The sequence below is a fragment of the Chinchilla lanigera genome, unplaced genomic scaffold (assembly GCF_000276665.1).
Source record: "Chinchilla lanigera isolate Chin_1 unplaced genomic scaffold, ChiLan1.0 scaffold00024, whole genome shotgun sequence".
Lineage (NCBI taxonomy): Eukaryota > Metazoa > Chordata > Mammalia > Rodentia > Chinchillidae > Chinchilla > Chinchilla lanigera.
In genome coordinates this window covers 16214685-16241541 of record NW_004955425.1, presented here as the reverse complement: position 1 = coordinate 16241541, position 26857 = coordinate 16214685, and the positions used below count along the sequence as shown (strand labels likewise).

The 26857-nt window shown below is 40.3% G+C and overlaps 1 pseudogene; it reads left to right on the top strand.

Moving 5' to 3' along the window:
• The first annotated feature begins 2904 nt into the window (after window positions 1–2904).
• On the top strand, window positions 2905–18511 carry LOC102020140 (annotated as a pseudogene).
• The last annotated feature ends 8346 nt before the right edge of the window (window positions 18512–26857 follow it).

The window sequence follows — 26857 nt, the reverse complement described above, 5'->3', positions numbered from 1 at the left end:
CTATTGTTCTCTCCTCAAGTTTAATGGCTATTTCTTTTGTTTCTTCTATTCTACTGTTTAGCCCATGTATTGAACTTTTATTTTGGCTATCTTTTTCTTTCATATATTAATTTTACTGTTATATTTATGATGCAGTTCTATAAACAGTCTTATGGACTTGTATGCTTATCTCTTTTAGACACTGAAATGGAATTTCTAGGTCATGAAATAAAGATATATTTAACTTTTATTAAAGTTAAAGAAACTGCCAAGCTAATTTTCTGAAGTGGCTGCACTGTTATACTCCAGTCAACGCATGCAGCAGTTTCAGTTGCTCAAAATACCCTGCAATATTTGCTATCAATCCTCACTGCTTTCTTTTCTTTCTGTCTTTCCCTTCAGTTCTGGGGAAGACTTAGGGCCTTAGCACTGAACTACATTCTCAGTGCTAATTTTTTTTTTGAGACAGGTCTTACTAAGTTGCCAAGTTGCTTTGGTAGAATTGAACTTGAGATTCTCCTGCCTCAGCCTCCCAGAGTGCTGGGACTACAGAGGTGAACCACCATCTTCATATTTATTGTTATTAGCTTCTTTCATTTTAGCTATTTTATTTTTTTTGAGACAAGGTCTTGCTATGTATTTGTGATGGTCCTCCTGCCTCAGCCACCGGCCCCTTTTAGCTATTGTATGGGTGTGCAGTTCTGTCTTGTGGTTTTAGTTTGTGTCTCCTTCATCAGTGCTGACACCGAGCACTCTTTCCTGTGCTTACTGCTCTGCTCATTTTTTATTAATTAGGTTATCTGTTACTATTATTATTATTATTATCAGTGTTACTACGGATTGCAGCCAGGGCCTTTGCACTGAGCTACATCCCTGGCCTTTTTTATTTTTAAGCCTGTTATTTTTACAAGTACATTTTTGCCATACACAATGATTACATTCATGATGGGGGGATGGCCCATGTCCATAAAGTATATTTAATTCTTTTATGTTCCCTTTCACCCTCTCCTCTTCCCTCTTCTCTTATTTTTTTTAGAGACAGGGTCTTGCCAAGTTTCCAAATTGTCCATTCTAGGCTTGAACTTTCCATCCTCCTGCCTCAGCCTCACAGAGTGTTGGAACTACAGTTATGTGCTTCAACGCCCAGCTACGTAGCCTATATTGAGCTGCAGGGGTAATTAATATATTTTGGAGGCAATTCCATTGCCAGATATTGGTGTGCAAGTATCTTCCAAAATTTTCTGAATCCATTAATTTTAAGACATTTAATTATAAGAAGACATTTTTAAATGTTAGTGAGTTACAATTTTTCATGTTTTAAAGGGTTAGCATTTTTTTTGTTTGTTTTTTTCAAAATACTGTTTACCTACTGAAGATGGTGAAGATATTTTATGGTGATTGTGTCAAAAATATAATTTTGACAGTGTCTTTCATGGAGATATTATTAGTTTAATGGACACAAATTTTGTTATTTGTTTTAATTCAAGATAGCTTCTAGGTTGGAAATTTTTTTCTTCGTAATTTCTATTTCTTTGTTGTTTTTGTTTTTGTTTTTTGAGACAGGGTCTTGCTAAGTAGTTCAGACTGACCTTGAACTTACTATATAGCCTAGGCTGGCTTTGAACTCACGGGATCCTCCTGCCTCAGCCTCCCAAGTGCTGGGATTACAGATGTGCACAACTATGCCTGGCTTTCTTCACAATTTCTGAAACATTGTTTTATTGTCTTCTGGCTTTCAGTATTAGGAGAATATTTTTAATGACACATTCAGTTTTTGTAATTATCAAAGGTCTATTTAGAATTGTTTCTCATATGACTTTTGGAATGTTGTATAACTCCAGAGATTTGTCTGCTTCTTTTGTGTTTTTTTGAGATAAGGTTTTGCTATGTAGTGCAGGCTGGCCTTGAAGTTCTATGTAGCACAGGCTGACTTTGAACTTGCAGTGATCCTCCTGCCTCAGCCTCCAGAGTGCTGGGATTACAGGTATGCACCATCATGCCTGACATAGTTCAGTTCATTTTAAATCACCTAGGTGTATTGGAAAGAAGTTCTTCATAGTATATTTTCTGATTTTGCACTTATGTGGGATATTAGACTATAACAAATTTCCCTCTCTAGTCTTTATTTTAAATTTTCTCCATTTTTATCTTGACAATGCTTACCATGGACTTAGCCGTTTCCGTGGGCTTCAATGAGCCTGCCACTGAGCAGGAGGACACCCACCTCCCTGCGATCCCAGCTGACTCCTGGGAAAGCGCCAGGGTTTTGCCCTGCCACTGGCAGAGCAGCAGTTTTCCCCACAAGCAGCCACAGACCTTTTGTTCCCTCTAGGAACTGCTCGGAGACTTCCAAGTGGTTCTCTTCCATTTCCTCTTTTGCTGGCTTAGCACAAACGCCTGCGCCTTCAGCCTTTCTTTCAGTCGTGGGGGAGCAAGGGATGAACAGAACGGCAGTGACTCCAAACAAATATTAAGTGTTCACCTTCGGTCCTTCATAGCCTCAGGCAGGGTGATGGGCAAAGCTCCACAGCCACCTTCCCTGCGTGGCCTAGTGCTCCTTTGCTAATGCTGTGAGTCTTCGGACTCACCGGCCAGCAGGCCTCCCCGAGACTGAGGCCGAGACCGCCCGTCTTAACCTTCTCTTGCACTGACTACAAAGCGTTTGCGCCCTGGCCCAGAGGGAAGAGACACATTGTTATTGAAAACCAGAAGTTAACTGCTCCACTGCTTCTGGTGTCTGACAACGGGAATGGCACAGTGCTTCTCAGGAGATGGACTTTTACTTACTTAAGAAAATGACCTGATGGATAGCTTGGATTTGGAAAGGCAAAGGCGAATCCAACAATTCTGCAAGGAGAGAGTGAGGTAAAGAGAGGGCAGTTTGGTTGTGTCAATAGGTGAGAAGAATTCTTGAGTTTCCCGGGAATGGGGAGCCTCAGGGGCCTGGAAGGTGGTTTGGTGCGAGATCCAGCCCGGAAACCTCCTGGAAGGTCAGGGCCCAAGAAGAGAGGGTGATTAATGATAGGGATGGTCATGGGAATTTACAAACAGGGACGCCCAACATTAACTGTTGAAGTGTTTATTCCCAGCCCTTTATTAGAAGTGGGCTATAGACAGTAACCTTGTGCTAGGGGCGGCTTTGTTGAGATAAAACGGGGAGGCGGGGGAGAAGGTTGGAGGGAGATCGCGCGATGTTTGCAAGGACGTCACACACAGGAAGCGAGACTCAGCAGGGAGCCCAGAACCCATTCGGAGCAGGAAGTTACGTGGAGTCTCCACAGTGTGGGCCTGGAGCACTTGGCCCTTGAAAAAAGTTTTATTACAGAAACTGGAACACTCAAAGAACACTGAAAGGGTGCTGTTGTTCGTAGTTGTCCATCACCAAGTTGAATTCAGGCATTTAAAACATTTTTAAGGGCACAATGAGTCGAGGATAGAGGGCTTGGGACAAAAACACAGGGACGGCTCATTTGGGCCACAGCTGCAGGACAAGAGGCCAGGAGGCTCCTGCCGTGTAAGATCCCAGGAACGGTGGTGGAAATCTGTCCGTTCACGTATCTGGAGCTTTTCTAGTAGTACATCTATTATCATATAGGACGAAAAAACTTCTTTCATGAAGAACTAATTTCAATGTCCCTTCATTTTTCCCTAGCATTAGTGCTTTGAGAAATGTGTGTTGTTAGTTACCTGTTTTGTTCAGATTTGACTTATAAGTATATGTTTGTTAAAGCTTTGCATGGAGCACACAATGGTCTTAGAAAGTTGCTCGTTTTTCTCTGGGTGCCTATGTCCGTGGAAAGTCACTGTGTCAGTTTGGATGTTTGCAGTTTGTTTGCACAACCATAAATGCTTTGGTCTCAGCGTTAATTCAGTGGTTCTAGGATATTGTTAAAGATGCAGGCGCTTCCCTTCTTTCCACTGTGCTCTGATAAGTGGAATTGCTCTTAGCTTGACTCACGTTTATAAGATGGTTGTTGCAGATCCAGGCATCGTGCTTTACACTGCAGCCACAGGAAGTGAGAGGAGAATTTTTTTTCTCTGTCTTATTGGAGAAGACACGATTTGTAGACATCTCTAGCATATTCCCTACCCAAGCTCTTCGACCAAGGTGAAGTCACATGCTCAGGCCCTAGTTGCATGGTAGACTAGTTAGCACAAAGTATTTAAGTTTTTATGTAGTTAGGAAGCACATTTTGCCTAAGGAAGGTATAGCTTGGGCATAACTATTTGCTGGCAACCATTAGTGTCATAAGATGTACAGATGATTAATAACATTTACTTTTGTACAATGCTAATGTGATTGTGGGAGGTACTGAGCATGTGTGTGTGCAAAGCAGTGCCAGTGGTGCCTGTGTAGCTACCACACAACGGCGGCAGTTCCCTGAGAAGTGGACTGAGTGTTTGTGATTGCACCAGAAAAGGTCAAGGTCTGAAGAAAAGAACCAGGACTGGAAGTCACAAGACCAAAGATCTAGTCCTGGCTTTGTCCTCTTCTGGCCTGACATCTGTACATGTAAGCTTATTTTTAAAACATTGATGTTCTTAATTTCTTTTAAAAAATATATATTCACAGATGTATATTATTCATCATCTGCTGATGAGCTTATAGGCCACTTCTGTAATTTAGCTATTATGAATTGAGCTTCTCTAAACATGGGTATACACATGTTACTGTGATATGACTTATTTAATTCTATTGTGAAGATACCTAGAAGGGTATTACATGGGACAAATTCAATTTTTATTTGTGCTTTTCTACAACACGTTTATACTGGTTTTCTCAGTGTTTGTATCGCTTGACATTCCCAGTAACAGTGCTGGAGCACTCTTTTCTCGCACACCTTTGTCAGCATTCGCTGTTTTCTGAGTCTGTGGTGATGCCCTTGTTACTGGAGCAAGATGAAGGTCAGTGTTGCTTTGCTTTGTAGTCCTGTCACGGGCAAAGATGCTGAAGAGTTTTTCAGGTACTTAGTGCTCATTTGCGCTTTTTCTCATTGAGTCTTTTCATTTTGAGCATTTTTCTGTCCTTGATATATTCCAAATATTAGTCCTTTAGGAGAAGTAGCTGGCAGCAAACTTTTGCCATTTGGTATGTTGTCTCCCTTAATTTCTGATTATTTGTGAAACACATTTTTTTTTTTTTTTTGCTTGAAGTACTTTCCTTTATTCCAGTAAAACCTGCAATAAGACTTCAGTTTTCTTCAAGTGTTTATATTGGTGGTGGAGACAACCTGTCCTACACTGGCCGAAGAGCAGGTGAGAAGCCCAACTTGGCCAATGAGAGTCTCTCCCAGAAATCTGACTCTTGGGCTCAGAGTCACCCATGCACCTGTCCCTGGGCACCCAGTCCCTGAGGTCCTGAACAATTCCCACTCCTGGTCTTTCTGAGGCTTGCTTGTTCTCCTTTGAGTGGATTTGGTCAAAGACCTCTTCATACTATTTCTTAAGTTTCTTAAGTTTTCTAGAGTCTTATAACCTAAGATATCTACTTAATATAGGAAGGTGATATTTTTCCTATTTATTTCAAAGTTTCATTTCCAGGATCAAATTAAACTGTATGTGTGGAATCAGTTTGAAAACTCAAGTGAACAAATTCCAGGTACTGCTTTTAATCTTATGGCAGTATTTGTTCAGAATAATTTATGTAAAGCTTTATAACTAATTACAAAAATGTGTTGATTCACACCTGTTGTAGTAGATGACAAAAGGATTTATAAGCAGAAATCATCACCCAAAATAAATGGTAACATGGAGCAAGTGTGAAATGATTATGTATAAGAATAAAAACTTATTCTATAGCTTTAGTAAAACAATGACAAATAACAGGACATTTAAACCAATAGTTTTTGAAGTGGGGCTTAAGGATGACAGGAGTCCTGAAATTCTTTCAGGTTCCATGGAGTCAAAAAAATATTTTTTTTGAGCCTAGATCTCACTATCCAGTTCAGGCTGGCCTTAAACTCACTATGTAGCTCAGGCTGGCCTCAAACTTGTGGTGCTCCTCCAGCCTCAGCCTCCTGAGTGCTGAGACTACAGGCGTGCGCCATCATGCCTGGCAAAATTATTTTCATAATTATCAAAGACCAGATAGCTGAATGTACCTGGAGTGGTTTCTGCATCCTCTGTTCTATTCCATTGATCTATATGTCTACTTTTGTGCTGGTGTACACTCGTAATGTTGGGCTGCCATCACATCTTTTGAATTCCAGAATATTTTGATCACCCTAGAAGGAAATACCTCAGCAAGCTATTACTCATCATCTTGGCCGGTTCAGACCACTGAAACAAAATTTCAAAGATCAAGGGGTTTACAAAGAACAGAAATGTGGATCTCTGCCCTGGTCCCTGGGAACTCCAAGATCAGGGTGCTGGCAGAATTCATGTCTGGTGAGGCCTATTTCCTGGATGGCCATATTCATGCTGTAAAGCAGCAAGCCACATGACTCCAGCTGCAGCCTCGAATAGCTTCTGCTTACCACATCTCTTGACTACTTCATTTTCTCTTGGTTCAGTCTTTTGTTGTTTTATTCATCATTGTCCTAGGTGTGAGAAAACCTAGGAGCAATAGGCTCTATCATTTATATAACATAAGATATATATACATATAGTATATATGATATACATGGACTACTTAGTATATGTTACATATGGTATATACACACTACAATCACACACATAACACTATATAGTATGTACTGTATAGCATACAGCTCAGGTCTGTATTTAAGTCTTCTCCCTAGGTTTGTGTGAGTACCCTCTGTGATGGTTGTAGACTGACAAAATGGCACAGGGATGCATTTATCAAAGCACATCCACATTGCTAAGTGACTGGTGACTGGTGATTGTGTGCTACATCTTCTTGGTTCTACTTTTCTGAAGTAGTAGCCAATAGGATTGACAGCACAGTGAGAGAGAAGACTGGAACTTCAGACTTGCTGCAGCAGGGAGTAGTTGGAGACCCCCGCCCTGGGTTGTGCTGTGAGAAAGGGGGCGATTGTGACTGCAAGGAGGCTGAGGAGTGAGCTGCACTGGCCGCCCTATTTTGCATTGAGTCAAGTGGATAGACGAACACCTTAGCTCACTCCATTCTCATTTTTAACATCATAAACTGTCTAAATCATACTTTTGTAGACCTTCAAAACTGGCAGCTTAGTGCTGTGGGTCCTAAACATGACTTGACTTACTGGAATCACCTAAGAACTTAAAATAATTACTGAGCAGACACCCTCCCCTTAAACGTTTCTGATATGCAGAACTGGGATAGGGGCTAGGGATCTATGCCTGAGAAACACTTCTCCAGGTTTAACAATCACTCCTCTGGCAGTCGTCTACTCTAGTTAGCTTTTCTGCACATGAGAGAAGCAGAAACTTGAACGGTACAGGGTCAGCAGGTGCTCTGTCTACCTTTCCAAGTGTGGTAAGCAGCTACAGTACAGGTGAATCTGTTGCCCAGCTTCCAGGATGGAGACTTTCTCTGGTGTCGAAGAATTGTCCTTAGAAAACCTCAGGAATGGATTCACTGCAGTTCAAGAATACCTGCACAAATACATTTTATTATCTTGGGCTCCTTTCTCTTTCAAATGAGAGGGTAAACTCTATCTGTTTAATTGATTAATTAAAGAGTCTGGTTAGACAAATTTAGTTGAGGAAGCTTTCCTTTCAGTCAAAGCAATAATGGCTTGTTTTCTGCTGGAAGGGCAGAGCGCAGATTGCTTTTGCCTATGCAATCTGAATTTATCACTGCAGCTTTCTCTGGTTCTTTAAGAAAAGAGTTTAAAATTTTGCCAACTTTTAACCCTTCCTAGTTGGTTATTTGGAGCTAAGGGCACCTGATTGTCATGTTTAATTATGAAAATAATGCCTCTAACCTTTTATTTCAGTGTCCTAAACTTTATGGAGGTTTATGGAAAAGGAATTCCACAAACTTTTTTATAAATTTGTATTATTTATTTAATTTTAAAAATTCTTTTTCTTCACTGTTACGGAATGTTTACGCTTGTCAAAATCACTTTGATTTTACACCTACAGTCAGGATCCTAACATCTTGATTTCGACACTTATAAATGCTTTAATAGATACATGGACAGTAATTTAGTTTGACTTAAATGTAATCACCAGACCCATCTATCTAGGCTGACAAGATTTCATTTCCTAATGATCTTTTATTGTAAATTTATTTGATTTCCTTTAATATATTATCTCATTTCTCATCGCCTTTCCTTTTAAAAAATATGAATAATTTTGTATGGAATTATGAAGCCTTGGTCTTAAGCTGACAGCACTGGGAAACAGTGACCATCTCCACCCTTTTAAACAAATTATGGAGTTTGATAACAAAGTCCCAAGAAGCAGGGAACATTAATTTATCACGAAGTTATTCTAGGAGGCACTAAGAATTATACTTATAAGGACTTCCGCTCTTTTTGGAATAAGAGGGAGCAAAATAATCAGGCCTTCAGGCCCGTATTTTCGTTTGTTTGGTTTTTTTTTGGTTTTTCTCCGGTACCGGGAACCGAACTCACGACCTTGCGCTTGCCAGGCAGGCGCTTTTGCCACTGAGCTAAATCCCCAGCCCCCAGGCCTGTATTTTCTATGACCTCTCTGTCCTCTGTCTGAATGTCCCAGTTAGACAGGGTGCCCATCCTTCGGTTAAAATCCAGATCTACCTTTCCCCCCCCCCCCCAAATGGCTCCTCCTCTTGTTTGTACGTCCATTATCGAGCTCACTATCCACGCAGTCAGGCTGAAAACTTCCAGATATTGTAGAGATCCCCGCCCCCCACAGCCTGTTGCAACGTCTTGATTCCTGTAGGTTTCGAATAGTTCTCAACACTAGGCCAGCGTCTCCTTTCCCGCTGTTGTGTCCTCGTCGTTCTCCTGTGAACTCACCACAACCTCCTCACTGGCTTCCCGATTCTTCAAACTTCCCGATGAACTTCAAACCACCTCTCACCTGGGCTGGTGCAAGAGGGACTCTTTGACAAATACCAGTCTGACCCTATCCCCTGTGTGAGTGTCTTCTTCAGTTCCCTGTTGCCCACAGGATTGAAGCCCACCGTCCTCAGCAGGGTATGAAGCCCTGTAGGATCTGTTTCTAGTCTACCTCTCCAGTGTTGTCTCTTGTCAGTCTTACCCTTTGCTGTCTCTCGTGCCCGAACTATTCTCCACATTTAAAGAGGAACTCCAACATGCTCTTCATCGCTGGTGCCTGGGAGAGGTAGCCGTGTCCCCACTGAATGTCTATATTTGTGCATGGATCTAAGATGCTACCTACTCACTGCTGTTATTTCTCATTTATGTCCCTCTTCCCTGCAGGGCTGTTAGATTTTCAAGAGAAAAAGTGCTCAATTCCACTCATCGTGCTCTCAGTTTTTAATGCCGTGCTTGACCGTAGTAATTACATAATGAATATTCATTGAATGAAGAGTTGAATAACTAAATGAACTTCAAGGGACAGTTTAAATTATTTCCTTTTGATGGATGTCTTACATTGTCTCTGTGAAGCACTAACTGGAATTTTCTATGTACTGTACTTGGTGAAGTGATATTTGATCTGTTTCACAGTTCCGTAATAGAAAGAAATGCCAAACAAGGCTGCAATTAAAAATCTGTAATTGTAGTATAAACACAGACTATTTGTAATTTGAATAATTAACTTGTTGCAAAATTATATTTTCGTTCTCCTCCTACCCCGCCCTCTCTGCAAACATCATACACATATTTATCTGTGTGTTGTTGAGATGCCTGCTGTACTGGGCTTTGCAACAACCTTTTCATTTCTACAAAATCAGGTGGGTAAGCATCCCCCTCCCATTACTCCCAGGGTGTGAGACAACTTCAGATAAACACATGCGATTAAAATGTTATTGGTATTTCTGTGAGTGGAAAGAGAATAGGACTAAAATCTGTTTATTTTCTTATATTTTGTCTTATTTTAAAACAGATTTAAACCGGGCATGGTGGCGCATCCGTTTAATCCCAGCATTTGGGAGGCTGAGGCAGGAGGCTCACCACCAGTTCAATGCCGGCCTGGGCTACATAGTGAGTTCAAAACCAGCCTGAACTGCATAGTGAGACCCTGTCCCAACCAAACCAAACCCACTTACAAATGCTTTAAACCCAGACTTAAATACTACATAGTCTTTTTTCTTTCCTTTTCTGAAACAAGGTCTTGCTAGTTGTCCAGGCTGACCTCAAACTTGTGACAGTCCTCCTCCTTAGCCTCCTGAGTGCTGGGAGTACAGGCATGCTCTACCACATCTTTAAATGCAATACATACTTTTCCTGAAGTAGAAGGGAAAACACCATGAAATTGGGAGTAATTTCTTCAAAATATAGGGCAAACATGGAAAACAAGTGCAAATCAGCAGGTGGCACATTGAGTATGTTTATAATTACGCTGAAACCCTTCTAAAAACCGAAGTCCAGGTCCAGCTGATGTTCATCTGAGCTTGGTACTGCATGACCCATTTAAGAGTTGTACAGAGATGATGGGAAAATTCCAGGAATAGTGAGTGAAATCCTTACTACTACTACTAAAATGAAAAGTTAACTTTCTAGGAAGGAAGGGAAAAAGAAAAAAAAAATGAGAAAGGAAGGAAAAAATGGGAACAAAGCTTTTGTAAATGAGGAGTGGGAGAGGAGTTGAAGGGAGGGTAGGAGAATGGGGGAAAAAAGAATCGAGATATATCATGTACAGGTACAAATTCCCTATGATGAATGTGATCTTTATGTATACCTGAAATGTACCAGTAAACTTAATTGAAAAATTAGGGGCCGGGGATATAGCTCAATGGCGCAAGCACCTGCCTACCAAGCACAGTGAGTTCGATTCCTGGTACCAAGAAACAAAAACAAACAAACAAAATAGCTGCTTTCTATTCCAAAACAAAGATGGATGGTGATTGCATTAAAGATACTTTTATTATCTTGGTGGTCAAGGGACTTCACAGCCCAGCCTCGAGGGTCCTCCTCAAGGAGTACTGCTGCGCCTGCCATGGGAAAACTTGCTGCCGCCCTATCTGCAGTTCCGTAGGATTTGCTCACCCCTTTTCACTCCCATCACTTACATTAGAGTTTTCTAAATGTTATGTGGCTGCTCAGGTAGGCTACTAGCTTCTTAAAATTCTTCTTTTTAAAGAATTGGTGTATACCTACAATGCACTGCTATTTAGGGTACAACCTAGGGACTTTTTATGTTTCTGCCCAGATCGAGATACAGGGAGCTCCCTGGGGACCCATCCTAGTCAACACCCCAAGCGCAGAGATGCCCGCTCTTCTGACTTCTATTGCAATAGGTTTATCTGGCTTGTTCCTGAATTTTACATAAATGAAATCACATTGAGTGTGCTCCTTTGTGTCTGGCTTCTTTCTCTCAGCACAGTATTTTAAAAATTCATTCACAGTGTATAATAGGTTCTGTGAACAGGAAGAACATATTCAAATGGGGAGGGGGAGAAAAAGGGGGAGAGGGAAAGGAAAGAAGAGAAAAGTAAAAAAAGTGAGAAAAATGGAAAAGCTTTTGTAAATGTGGAGGGGAGGAGGGGTTGAAGGAGTATAGGGGAATGGGATAAAAAAGAATCAAGATATATCATGTACAGGTACAAATAACTATTCTACTCTTAACGGATATTTTGGCTCTTGAGCCTTTGGCTATTATGAATAAAGCTGATGTGAACATTTTCATATGTTTCTTTGGGAAGATGTGCATTCCCATTTCTCTTAGGATGTGTATGCAAGTAAATTATCGAGCTATAGCGTAGATCTATGTTGGTAGCAGAGTGAACACAAGTCATTTTCCAAGGTGGTTATACCAGATTTTCAACTTCTGCATGGCAATAATACTTTCATCACCATCTTAACATCTCCAAGGTCAAAATAATACTTGGTACATAGTAGATGTTAGCAAAAATTGATGAATGACTGGATGTATTCATAGGCTTCTTCCATGGCAAACAACAAGACTTCTATCCGTGTTGCCCCAAATGACCTTTCTTTCCATGTGAAGCTGCCACCTCATACAGAAGGTAACTGTCTTCCAAGTATGCTGCAGCCATCTCTGCTGGGCAGAACCCCAGTCATGTGAGAACTCTAGCTGCAAGAGAATTTTGGAAATGTAGTTTCTTTCTTTCTTTCTTTTTTTTTGTCTTTTTGAGACAAGGTCCCACTCTGCAGTTCAGGCTGGCCTTGAGCTCACTTTGTAGCCCTGGCTGGTCTCCAACTTGAAATGATCCTCCTGCCTCAGCCTCCCAAGTGCTGGGGTTACAGGCATGCACCACCACCCCCGGCCTGGAAAAGTAGTTTCAATTTCCAATCTTTACAGTACAAAAAGGGATGCCAGAGAGGTTAGAGAGTATATTATGTGAGACGTTATGAAGATTCTCATACAGAAATTGAAGGATTAGTGAGGAAAGAGAATCAGAGATAGGAGCCAGGGCTGCTTTGCAGGTCTAGGTGACAGAAACCAAACCATATTTATTATAAGAATATCATTCTTTATGGTTAAAAAGTCACAGTCTTGGAAAATAGAGTTTAGTTGGCAAAGCTAGTGTCACATGTCCATTTCTTGGGCAGGAGAGGGTTAAGCTGCAGTCTCACCAAAATAGCAGGCACTGCAGAATTAATTTCTAAAATGCAATGGGGTGATAGCCAAAACAGAGCCCCAGGGTTACAGGCAAAAAACTGCAAAATCTACTACAGAGTTTAAAAAATGAGAGATGGTAGTTTGAATAACCAAACTACATTGTATGCATTCGGCCTGAAGCACTCATTCCCAGAATTTCTAATAGAAACGAAGGGATTTACTTAGCGCTGTCGTTTCATGGATCAGGATATTGTGCTATGCTTTCCACACAATAACCTCACTCATCCTCTTGTTCTCTGCAGTGATGGATTCCTGCCTTGTGTTGCCGTCCCTCTATCCCAGCCCCTGAAAGCCACGAGTGTGATTTCTGACCCCATGGGTCTGCCTTTCCCAGAATGTCACACAGGTGAGAATATGTCTAACTTTTTACCTTTGCCAAGAGCCCATTTTGTCCAGTATTTTAAAATTCCTTTCCATCTTCACTAGGGGCACTTTCTCAAAGTTTTATGCAGAAACCTAATATCTGAGACAGATAGAAATGGATGACGTACTTGAAATTGGGGAGAACACAAGTCTAAGTTGCATTCTGATAAAGTGCACTGCAGTTTGCTCATGGAATTTGATGTATCCCACACATTACAGAATAACAATTAGTTCACAGTCTCTATGCTTTTTCCAAGTGGGATTTTTGTTGCCCAGATGCTCCAGAACTGTTTTCTACGATGAAGAATGACCAAGGAATATTACTACAAATGCTAAAAGATTTCTTGCCTTTATATTTTTGTTACATTATGGATTCTTATTTAATTAATTCTCTCCCCAAAATATTCAGTTTCAGTTCTACTAGGTGTCCATTGCTATCTCGTACATTTTTTTTTACTGCTTCCTCTTAAATGCCATTGCTAACTACTGACATGGCAGAAATCCTTCTAGTCAAATAAACTTGGAGGAAATATTCTGCAGATTATAGCTTCTTGACCTGTCGTCAGCCACACATTGCTACTGAGCACTGGAAGTGTGGTGAGTTCAAGCCAACATGGGCTGTAGGTATAAAGTTCACATTCAGCTGTGGACTTAGTATTAAAAAGGAATGAAAAATATTACATGAATAATTTTTATATTGATTGCATTCTTGAAATGACTATATCTTAAATATGCTGGGTTAACAAAATGTATTACTAGAATTAATTTCTTCTGCATAATTTTATTTATTTTTTTGGTACTGGGAATCAAACTCAGGTCCCCACCTTTGGCAAGGCAGGTGCTGTGACACTGAGCTATGTCCCCAGCCCTATAACTTTATTTTTAAGTATATGATGACAAGAAAATGTAAGATCACATAGGAAAAGTTATAGTTGTGGCTTGCATGGTAGTTCTGTAGTTGGCTCACTGGGCATTTGACAATTCTTCCCAAGAAGAATGCAGCTTCTACACTTCTCTCATCTGGATCTGAGATCGTAGGAGAACCAGAACTTCCATTTCTTTGAGTTTCTTACTGAAGTGGAAAAACAAATGGGAAATACTGAAAGCAGAGTTACATATATTGCTTTACACTTTCATGCTGCAAATTTTATATGCAGTAAAATAAACACTTTTACTATGAAAACACTGTACTATAGTATACTCTGCCAATCATAAGAGTGAACAATACAGTGATGTGGTCCAGTAATGTTGCACAATTTGAAAGTTTGAAAGGAAAGAACTTCTTTCCCTCTGTCAGTTTTTATCTGTAAATGAACTGTATACCTTATTTGGGCTTGACTTCCAGAATCTAATTTAGAAGCCTCTTTCAAATACAAAGCCTAGACCCCATGTTCCAGGTGCCCCCCTTCTGTCCCCCAGGAATGAGAGGTAGGTCCTGCCCTAGATCTTTCCTGTGCATCTGCTACTCGCTCTGCGTGTGTACCAGGCTCTCTGATACACTTTACATTAACTTGAGGGCTTACAGCAACCTGCAAGAAAGATGCCATTGTTACAGAAGGAAAAGATGACTGCTAACTCTATCCGGAATGCCTCTCAGTACTGATGTCCTTTAAGGGGTTGGGGTGATCTGAAATTTTAGACGTAGAGGATAATAAGTAATAAAGGCAGAGCAATCAAAATTGAAGCCACCGAAGGCTGGCTACACAGTTAGCCTCCCTTCTCGCCTGTGCTACACTTAGACTCACCCAGAAAGCGCTTTCTCAGGGACTGAAGGTTCACTGCTGTGTACGCTAGACTGCCCCACACTGGGGGCATTTTCAGAACTGCTATCTAGAGGGAAGCTATAGCCTGTGCCTTGCACACGAGCACCACCTCTTAGCTGCAAATTATTCACTTCAAACCCTGCATTAAGTGGATGCCGCTTTGCCAAAGGGGCTCTTGGGGTTTTTCTCCTCCGTGTATATGTCCTTTATGCCTGAAAAGTCGGGTTTTGTTTTGTGACTATGTAAATTGGAGCCAGGGGAGTTTCTTTTTCTCTGTGACTGGAACCACAGTGAGGCTTTCTCCACAGTTCAGCACTTTATTTGCTTCTGTGCTGTGTGGGCAGAAAACAAGGAGGAAAGAGCTCTTGAGTGCACTTTCACCTGGTTTAAACAAGAGCTTTGATCTCCCTTTTATCATAAGACTTAAACTGAAAGCAGGATTCATAGTGGGTTTTTTGAAACTCCGTTTTGGATTATAGAATGTTTGGATTTTACACTTAGATTTTCATAAAACAATCCCACAGATTTTTGGGATATGGTAGAATTCTGGACAGTTTTTGTAGCTTAGGCAGGATTTTTTTTTTTTTTCCTTTCTAATGCACCTGTGTATGTTGGCTAATTACAAAAGCTAACTAGACATTTCCCTCACAAAACCAGACTTGCTTGGAAAACTCTTCCCTCTCACATATACATTTCACCAACATTTTTACCAAGTCTTTGCTATGTGTTTGTGTTTGCAGCTTGGGATCCAAAGACAGATAAAACAAGGTCCTTTGCCCTCAAGCAACTCGAGGTCAAAGTGTGGAGACACAGAACATGGATGAATTCAGTACAGCTGCGAGGTCACCCGCCAGCTGCATCTCTAAGAATGGGTGGAGCTAGCCAGGTGAAGAAGGTAGGGAAAGAATGTTGTTGTTTTCCATAGACTTCACTTTTTTTTTTTTTTTTTTTTTGTGTTTTTCTCTGGTACCGGGAACCGAACTCACAACCTTGCGCTTGCCAGGCAGGACTTCACTTTTTAATGAGAAGTTTTATATTTGCACACAGTTGAGCTTAAGGTACAGAGATTGCCCATGCATCTCCCTGATTATCAACACGCGCCACCAGAGCAATACGTGTGTGACAACCTATGAACACATACACTGACACAAGTTTTTATCACCGGAGGTCTATACTTTACATTTGAGTTTATTCGTGCTGTTGTACACACAGTGGGTTTGGACAGATGTAAATTAGCTTGCATCCATCATTGTAGTGTAATACAGAGTGGTTTAACTGTCCTAGAAATCCCCTCAATTCATCCCTCTCTTCCCCTTTATACCTGATAACCACCATTTTTTTTGTTTTGCTATCTCTGTTATTTTGCCTCTTCCAGAATGTCATATAGCTGGACTCATACACGTACAATGTGTGGTCTTTTCAGTTCGGGTCTTTTTCCTTAGTAACAAGCATTTACAGTTCCACTGTCTGTTTCTCTTCTTTTTTGTTGTTTGTTTTTTTTTCCAGTACTGGGAATCGAACTTACGACCTTGTGCTGCCGGGCAGGCGCTGTGCCACTAAGCTAAATCCCCAGCCCCTGTCTATTTCTTTTAAATGCTGAGTGATATGGGACTTTCTGGATGTACTACAGTTCACTATCCATTCGTTTTCTGAAGGACACCTCCATTCTTCCTGCACCATGGCAGGGATTTTTTAAACAGGTAGAATGAATTTGTAAAAGAACAAAGGGATGAGTGCAAGACCTATTTGGAGACTTGTGCTTACAGGGGGACAAAAGAGAGTAGGTTCGGTTTTAGTTTGGGGATCCTTCCAAAACCATGCTGGAGATCCTGTTACTCTGGCACTTCTACCATTATAATGTGCTGTCTTGGAGAACTTGCCTAGAAATAAATACAAAAAATTATTTATATAGGATTTGCAAGTTTACTTGGCTAATTTTACAACTTTATTTAAAAACAAAAAAACTACTATGGTGATTTTAAGTTATGAGTGATGTTATGAAAATTAAGACAAGGGAAATAGTAACTCGTGGGTTTGAATACAATTTGGCCTTCTTATGACTCAAAGAATTGTGTGGTTTTGGTTTTCGGTGAGTGCACTACTGTGTATTTTGGAAGGAAGCCCACGTTTGGAGGGTGGTGGTAGTGGTGGCGGCGGTGATAAACTATCCAACTTAGCTGAAGGGTGGGGAGCCACCTCCCCCACTTCAAAATAAACTAAATAATAAATGAGTCACTCTGAGAACATGGTCTATAGCCTCATTAACAGGAAAACAATTACTGCTCCTGTTCAATACTCTGTGAAGTAAGTGTGGTTTACATAACAGATATAATTATGCCTTTAACATGCCTGTGATCAATCAGATCAATATTTTCCTTAAAGAATCTAAAGGCACCTTATTCTTTTCCTTGACATTCTTTATTCCATCTTGTAGGTAGCATACACGTGTTGATCTTATAATATTCTCTCTTGAACAACTTGAGTTCTTGATGGGCTCTGTCAGTGTCTGTGTTCCTGAGAAAGTGTCGTGTTTGTAACTTGAAGGGTTGGCATTTTATTTCAGTTTGCAAAAGCACTTCAGAAACTGTGAGGTGTCAAGTGAATGTGAGCTATGGTTATTCTTTTTGCTTTTGCCTCCCCCTTTGTTTCGGGACACTGAAATAGCTCAACGTGGGGATCTGTTTTATGCTACTGAACTATTTAAATATTACGTTTTAAATATTGTGACACTAATTTCATTCATACAATGGATCCTAAAAAATAATTCTGCAAAAGTAAAACATCACTCTCCCGTTCACTGCTTGGTCCTTCTGGTGTTATTTGCAATAGGGCAAAAGCATAACTCTACCTGTTGGCAAACAACAGAAACTAAATTTCTAATATTATGAAGATGCTTAATAAACAAATGTCTGAAGGAATACTATGTTGGTATATATTATGTTCATTGTGAAGGGTGGCATAGAAAGATCAAAAGACGTCTGCAACAGGCCATGTAAAACAGCAGAATAGAAAGAAACTGACCCATGAACATATCCATGTAAAATAAAGGAGCCCATGGAAAAAAATAATAACTTTGCAATTTGGGGAGGGGTTTATTTATTCTTAATTTAAAAAAAATTTTGGAAGAGGAAACGTTTATCAGCATCACGCTCTAATCAACTGAGCTAACTGACCAGCTGATGAAGGAGGGGTTTAAAAGATGAAATCTATTGTACTTTTCCTCTCCTCGAATGTTCCTTAATAATAACGTGATACGGGTCCTTTTACCAAGAAACTGCTGCCCCTCCCAAAGCTGAAGCCAAAGCAAAAGCTTTGAAGGCCGAGAAGGCCATGCTGAAAGGCGTCCACAGCCACAAAAAGAAGAAGATCTGAACGTCAGCCACCTTCCGTCCTCTCAAGACACTGCGGCTCCGGAGACAGCCCAAATGCCCTCGGAAGAGCGCGCCCCGAAGAAACAAGCTTGACCACTATGCCATCGTCAAGTTCCCCCTGACCACAGAGTCAGCCATGAAAAAGATAGAGGACAGCAACACACTCGTGTTCATGTGGGTGTCGAGGCCAGTAAGCACCAGATCAAACTAGCTGTGAGGAAGCTCTATAACATTGATGTGACCAAGGTCAGTACCCTAATCAGGCCTGATGGAGAGAAGAAGGCATGTATACCACTGGCTCCTGGTTATGCTGCTTTGGATGTTGTCAACAAAATTGGGATCATCTAAACTGAGTCCAGCTGGCTAATTCTAAATATACTTTTTTTCCTCCATTAAAAAAAAAAAGTGATACGTTGTCAGTTTTAAAATTTAAAAATTGTAGATTTTTTGGTGCTGACAGGTGCTGACAAAATTTTTTGTTTTTGTTTTTTTGAGACAAGGTCTCTCTATGCAGTTCAGGCTGGCCTTGAGCTCACTTTGTAGCCCAGGCTGGTCTCAAACTCGCAATGATCCTCCTGCCTCAGCCTAGACAAAATTTAATATTTAGGGAAAAATTTAAAAGGCATTTTCTGATGTGAGTTGTAAAATTACAACAGGTCTTGTAAATTTCTAAGTGTATTTCTTAGGTGGTCCTGGTCTGTGGTTACGTATTATTAATACTTGCCCTCTAGTGGCTTAAAGTTGTAAACAGACAATTTTGGTTGCTTCTACTTTTTTCCCTAATTTTTAGATAGTAATAATTATTGGAAAATTAAAGCACGTTTCGAGTGTGTCTGAAAAGCATCATGTGGTCAGTCTCCACTCCCTTAGCTTTTTTGCCCTTGTTTATGAGCCAGAGTGGAACAGTGGTTGGGAGCCCAGGCTTTGTAATGGAAAAAACCAGATTCATCATCGGAGGTTCTGCCACCCACTAGCTTGGTGACCCTGGGCGCATTCCATCACCTTGCTTTCCTCACTTGCGAAGTGAGGTTATGATAGTACTCTCTCGTGCTGTTGTTTGGAACGTGGAATATTCATGGGAATCTGCAGCATAGTGCACTGATGGCAGATAAAATGCTATGATGATGATGATGATGGTGATTCTTGTACTATTGATTCTGGGGGCACAGTGCAGATTTCAGTGCTGGGAATGAATAAATAAATATTAACTACAAGCTGGGTATGGTGGTAAATGCTTATAATCAGTACTTGGAAGGTTGAGGTAAGAGGATTGTCCTGAGTTTGAGCCGAGCCTGGGGTACATAATGAGTTGAAGACCAGCCTGAAGTACATAGTGAAACCTGTCTCAAAAAAATTATCTATCTATCTATCTATCTATCTATCTATGTATCATCTATCTATAAAATGTAAATATAAAATCAAGCATTTCCAATTGTTTAAGGAGATAAAATATCTTTCCTTGTAATTGTAAGTGAAAATTCATAGTAAGTTATAAGGGGTGATAAAATCATACATCATTGCATCTAAGACAGTATTTTTCACATTTTATCTTTATATTATTAGTGTACACCTAATCAATGACAATGGCCTACTATCTGGTGCCTTTTCATTTTTAGTGGTATATAAAATAATGGTGCATGTTGAACCGATGATGTCTTGGATTTAGTGAAATACAGCAGTTATTAGGAATACATAACATTTAAAAAATGTTTGCTAGGGGCCAGATAAAGGGTAAAATAAGTAGATGTCAAACATAATCCTTAGAACAAGTTGTATGAATTTGGAAAATGGAAAAACTGCTGGAGAAATTATCAGTGAATTTTACAGCAACGGGGTTATAAAGAGTTCCCGAAGTCAGCCTCAAGCTGACTTGCTGAGTGAGGAGGGCTCATGTCGGAATTCCTGGAAGAGAGCTGTGGCCACAGCGACCCCTGTGAGGAGCAGCTGTGCTCGGGTGCAGTTGCCTGGCTGGCCTCTTGGGCTGTGCGCTCCTTACTAGAACTCGCCTCCTTTTGTATTCTTCTGCAGGCAGCACTTTGCAGATTTTCTTTAGTCTGATTTTTTTCTTATGTATTTTGCTTTTGAATTTTAATTGCCTTAGGGAAGGCTTTGCTACCTCAACACTATTGACGTTTTGAGGTGGATAGTTCTCTGTCCACCTCGGGGTGTCACTGTCCCTGGTGGAATATTTAGCAAGGCCCTAAATTTACCCACTGATGTTAGTAGTACCTCCCAGTTGTGACAACCAAGAATATCTCCAGACAGTGCCATTGTCCCCTCTGGTGGGTTGGGGACAAAATTTCCCTTAATTGAGAACTCTTGACCTGAAGAAATAAGCACACTTGCTATTTTTTATTTCTTCTTGTGCATTCAAGCATGTGTGTGTGTGTGTGTGTGTGTGTGTGTGTGTTAAGGAAGTATAATCAGAAACTCTAGAATTTTAAGTACTTCTATCTTGCAACAGAAACCTTGCCAGTAGACCACAATGCTGCCACTGTAAGTCTAACAAGCGTCAAGCATCCACTTGCTCTCCAGCTTGCCGTTGATTCTTGAGCGTGCTGGGGGGAGGATTTTTGTTAATTTTTAATTTTGTAATAGTTTTAGGTTTCTAGAACAGTTGCAAAGTGGTGTGGAGTGTTCCTGTGCACCTTCCTGCCAGCCCCTTCTTTCATAAATTTATAGAAATTGAGATCTTAAGCATCAATTGGGTATAACACTATTCATTCAACTATAGTATTCATTTGGATTTCCTGATTTTTTTCTATAAGTATCATTTTTCTGTTTCAGAATGATCCAATTTAGAAACCTTTATTGGAGTTAAAGAGAACATAGTTTTATTTTCTTCTTCTTAGTGGAAACAATATAAAACTTAGTCCTGAAAATCTACTGATTCTCAGAGAAAAATCTAAAAAATTCTCACTGGAAAAATTTCAAACACTAAAATAGGTAGAGTAAATGACAGCAGAATTTTCTAAGTAGGGGTTTATCCTCATGAACACTCTTTGAGGTAAAAAGTTCCTCATATTTCTGCTTAAATTGGAAAACCTCATCTGGAATTGACTGAAGCAAAAACAACGATAACAGTTCATATTTCCTAAATCTCAAAAAAAGAAAAAAAAAAATAGACGTAGCTTTTGCCTTGCTCCTCGGTCTAAGCCGTCGTCCTTCCATGGCTGTTCTCTAAGTGATAAGTGCTAATGCAGTGAACTGAAACTACAGCCCCAAACTGCTGTTTCATATTTGGGGCGAGCCGGATGGTTCTCTCCCAGTTCTACCTGACAAATACAACGGGAGCGCAAAGCAACACGGCAAGGCCATAACCCACTGAACCTGGTAAACGTGAGTTGTAAGTAATTGCAGTTTCTTCTCAGTCTCATTTGCTGCTCAGCCATTGCACATTATAGGATCCTGTAAAGTCAACCAGACTTGGAAGCAGATCAATACTAGGGAAACCCTTTGTCTTCTGTGAGGCCATAAAATTTAAAAGATGCTTAAGTCAATATTCCTTTTAATAATGTGTCTTATGGAAATGCCTGGGTTCCCCTTCTTGTTATGTAATTAATTGAGCTGCCTGCCACCCACAAGGTATTGTCGTTGCTTCCCATAATTCTCCTTTGGCCTAATTGCCATTCTGCCTCAGTTCTATTTGTCTTTGGCTGTTTCTTCCTCCCTCAGTAGTGTTGGGCATGCTTAGTTTTATCTTTCTGTGATTTTGCCTCTAAATGTCAGCATAATTTTTCTGCCTTATAATATTGGAGATGTTATAACCATCAGTCAGCGCAGTAGAAGAGCAGAAGAGATTAGACATCATTTATCTGTGTTGCTTGTTCATTGTAATGACCCAGTGGACAACGTGAACAGATAATCTATTGCTTTGATGGAAACTAATTATTCTTAAGCATGACAGGCTCGAAATAGCTTTTGTGACATTGTTTTTAAAAATGACGGCTACCTAGTCATTATTAGTGCAAGCGGAGGATCCGTTGTGTTCTCTGATGATTTCCCTACATAAGCAATACAGCAGCTTGGATTTTTTATTGTTGCTTCATGGGAAAAACCGATTTAAAATTCAAGAACTTTAAAATTTCGATGGACAATCAAGCATAGGGATTATCCAATAAACTTCTTATGAAATAATTTGTCATTCTCCAGGGAAAAGTGAAAGTACAACTGGAAGATATTTTAGTAGAAGGGGTTAACATGGCTTCATTTAACTTTTCTATTGCTCATTATGTTAATCCTGGGGTTTGGAGACTAAAGTCATCATGAATTAAAATACTCTTCTGATGGGATTTTTAATTAAAAAGCATGGTTCTTTTTAAAAAATGATCAATTCAATTTCTTTATTGATCACATAGCATTTAAAATAAACATATACAAAAGCAGAGCTCACCTACTTGAAGTAATATATTGTATAATCTCATTTTTTAATTCTACTTGCAATTTTTTTTTCTTGGTATTTTGAAACAAGGTTTCACTGTGTAGTTCATGCTGGCTTTGAGCTCACTATGTAGAGCTGGTCTGAAGCTCACAGTGATCTTCCTGCCTCAGCCTCCCAAGTGCTGGAATTAACAGGTGTGTACCACCATGCCTGGCTCTACTTGCAAAAGGTTTCTTCACTAGTATGACTGAAAAATTATGTATGAAAAGAATGGTTCTGTGATTAACATTTAAGATAGAATTTATCTGCACAGATAAGTTTTATTTTACATTCATTCATATGCAAACCTCAAGAAAACCCCAATATACTAGTATATTTCTAAACTGTTTCTAAAATGCTTTAGAAACTTAGTATGTATGAGTGTCTTTGTATTACTAGCATGGCTAATAATCAAGTCAAGATTTGTATATTATTATTGAACCACAGCAAAGTTGCAGCTTCACTGTGCTTTGGTTTGAGACCAGGAGTAAATCAGGTAAATGATATGCCTAATATATCATTTGTTTTAATAGGTTCTGTGAAAGCTTTAAGCTTTGAGGGTACTTCAGGTCATGCTAGACCATGGCTAATATGTCAAAAGGCATGGAACAAGTTTGTAATCATGTGAATAATATCACTGTAGAAAAAGTCTTACTATTAAAAATTCAAGTAGCCCTGAAAGAAGTAGAATAAAAAAAATAAAAGTGCCCTTTTACCTTCTAATTATTTTAACTCTCTCAATCTCATTTCCTTTTTTAGAGAGTTGCATTTAGTTGGTGCATATATTTTTAGCTTTTTTTCCCGTGTAGTATGGTCAAATATGTACACACACACACACACACACACACACACTCACATTCCTCTGTGGGCTGTTTTGTGGATATCTGTAGACTTTTAAGTACTTGTTTTTCACTTAAAATATGTTTTGATCTTTTTACAGATGTACATATAACTCTGGTTCTTTAAAATGGTCATGTCTATCTTAAACTATTAAGCAGTGCTATGAAATTAGATTTTCTCTTTCCTACTATTCTGTATTTCAAAAAATCCCCTTTAAACATAGATGAACTGGAAGGAAGGCTGTATCTGAAGCAGGGTTGAATGGCTGGCCTAGGTGGACCTCTTCTGATTATATCCAAAGAGGAAATGCATCCTGTGCTTGGAGGCGCGAGCTCCTGACTCGGAGGTGGTGCAGGCTGGAAATTTGGCCCTGGGCTCAGCTGTGGCACGAATCCTTTCGAATTTCAGGCTCCCCACTGAAAGTGGGAGCTGAGGTAGACGGGGCCGTATTTGATTCCATCCCCCATCTAACTCTTCACTCCCTTTATTTGTGTTTTCTGTGCTAAAAGCTCTATTTTGATAAATGATATTAGTCATCATTATACGCTAGTGACAGGTGATGAAAAAAATATACATATTTTTGTGCCCAGTACTGGAGATGGAGTCCTGGAGTGATTGGCTACATCTCTGGAACTTTTAACTTTTTAATTTGAGACATGGTCTTCTGATTCTCCTGCCTCAGCTTCCCGAAGTGGTTAGGATAGAGCCTTGTGCCATCCCACTCAGTTGTAACCAAAACTCTTAAGTATGAACACTTGAGGTCTACTTTTACCAGATCCATTTGTCTTTGCAAATACTGCTTAGAATGACCTTTTTCACCACCACAATTTTGTAAGGCAAACCAACAGGCAAAGTTGTCTCTTCTCCTGTCCACCTAGCAAGGCTGCATTAGAAGGCTTACTTGTTGTTACAGTTCAGTTAAGATGATTCTAGATATGTCTTCAACTATCATTTAAAACCTGTGATTAACTCTTGGTTTACACTGTATGAATGAGGCTTATCAACAAGTGTTTTACTACATTTACATTAATCAATCTATTTTGCAGTGTTAAGAATGGAACCCATGGTCTCGTGCATGTTGAAAAGGGCTCTAACACTAACTCATGCCCCCCGCGTCCTTTTTCTGGTTTTGTTTCTTTTGAGACAGGGTCTCACTATGTAGCCCAGGCTGCCCTCAAACTCTCAATCCTTGTGCGTCAGCCTCCTGAGTAGCTGGCATTACAGATGTGTAGCACTACTGCTGGTGTAACCATACTTACTTTTAAAATGATGGATTCAAACCCCACCGTGATAGTACCTTTGGCTCACATTAATGAGTACCCTGAGCACTTTATAAGTTGCTCACCACTCTCTCAAATAGCTTACAAGTGAGGAGACCGAAACTCAGTGAGAATGAATAACTTGTCCAAAGGCAGAAAGCCAATGAGTGCTGCGACTGGGATGAAGTGAGGAGTTAACTGAATTGCACAAAACCACTGGAAACACAGCCAGTGCTCAACGTGGACCAGGTCCGGTCTCTAGGCTGACGTAAACACTGAGGCTGTTTTGGATGGTGTGAGGAGTCTGACAGGGAAACCGTTCTCCTTCCTCAGGCATGCCCGTGGTACTACTGGAGTAGTCAGTCCTTTAAAATACATAAACAAAGCACTTCCTTGTATTCTTTCTGCAGCCACAGATCATTCATGCTGACTTCTGCAAAGCTCCTGCCCTGGCAGACAAGCCTCAGTACTGGAATCTGCAAAGTTGATGATTAGTCGAAATAGTCTGGACTTCATCCACAGGACATCTTGTAGCACAATCAAGCACCACTTCATCATGCTTGGTGACAGGACTCTTCCCGTTAAGTCTCCATCAGGAGCAGGGAGCCGGAGAACAGCTCAGCAGCTAATTAGACAAGGCAACATACAAGGCTGGTACATGCCAGCTTCAATAGGCAGCCGCAGTGGACCTGTCAGACGGAGCTGTCTTGGCCTCCGTGCTTCCTACCCATTACTGTACTAGTTGAACATTAACACTCAGAAATCTGCTGATTTCCCCCAGTATCCTGGCCCATGCAGAGAAGGAGCTGAAAGGAAACTGTATGTCTTAAAGATAGTTCTATGCTTCATTATCCCCAAAATCATCAATCTTCAACTCATTGTTAGAGAAGCATCGCAAATGTGGACGTGTGGGGAAGCTGGGTGAAAGTGCAGTGTATGGGCTTTTTAGAACCTCTGCTATGATTCCTGCCTTTTTGTGATGTTTGTTTTGAAAAAAGTTAGAGTTAAAAAAAGGGAAAGATTTCCCCATTCAGACAAAAGCCAAGAAAGTGCCTCCTCCCCTTTCACTTCTGTCACTGAAAACATTGTTTAAAAAAATCTCAGATTTGTGTGTGTGTGTGTTTTAAATGTCAGATTATAAATGCAGATACTCCAAAAACTTTATAAGCAAGCGTATGGAAATATAAAGACAATGTAAACAGTATCCAGATGAACAATAACTGCAGGAGCAACAAAATATTTTATATCAGAACAGCATGTAGTCTTGATGCTCAAACAATTAACTCTATATCCATTCTCAAAGACTAGCATTATTTGTGTGTCCGCAGTGCGTTTGCATCAGAACATCTCAAGTCAGTTTCTGTTGGCTATGGTAGAAGTAGGAAGTGTTGAGAAACTTTTGTTTTTCAGTGCTGGGGATTAAGCCCAGGTCCTTATGCTGGGAAGCAAGGGCTCTACGTTTGAGCTATACTCCAAGCTCTAGATATTGAAACTGCAAAGAGACTCTCAGGTCACCTTGCACAGTCCTGCCCCTTCGCAGATGAGGATATGTCTTAGAGGGGACACATCCCCTGCCACAGCTCTTCCCTCATCGGGTTCATCGCTTTTTCTATACCATGCTGTCATTCTACATGATCGAGCACAACCCTTTTCCATAGGCTAAGATATGCGGGACCAAATCCACCCCACAATCCTGAGAGCTGGAAACAGTGAGGGTAAGGGACACCCTGGCCTACCACTTACAGTCTGTCTATAGAAATGGTGTAAGTGTGTGTGCACGTGTTTTTTTTTTTTTTTTTTTTTTTGTACTGGGGTATTGAACTCAGGACCTTGCGCTTGCCAGGCAGGTGCTGTATCACTGAGCTATATCTTCCACCTCTTACGTGTGTATTTCTGAGAGTGAGATACTATCATCTACTGCTTGAGTAATTTCAGGAAAAAAAATGTATTTAGTGAGTCAGGACATACTGGTGTGATTTGTATAACACTGTCCTGGGTAGCCCTATAGTTTCTGCCAGTTATAGAGCAAGGAGCAATGTCATTGAATAGGGAGACCTGGTTCATTGCTAACTGAACACAAGTTTTAAAAACAAAGGTGATAGAAGGGGCAGTGATATGGGTCAGCAGCGCAGAGTCTGCCTTGTAAGTGCAAGGTCCTGAGTTTGATTCCAGGTAGGAAAAAAATAAAAATAAAAAAAATAGAACCCCAGATGCATAAAA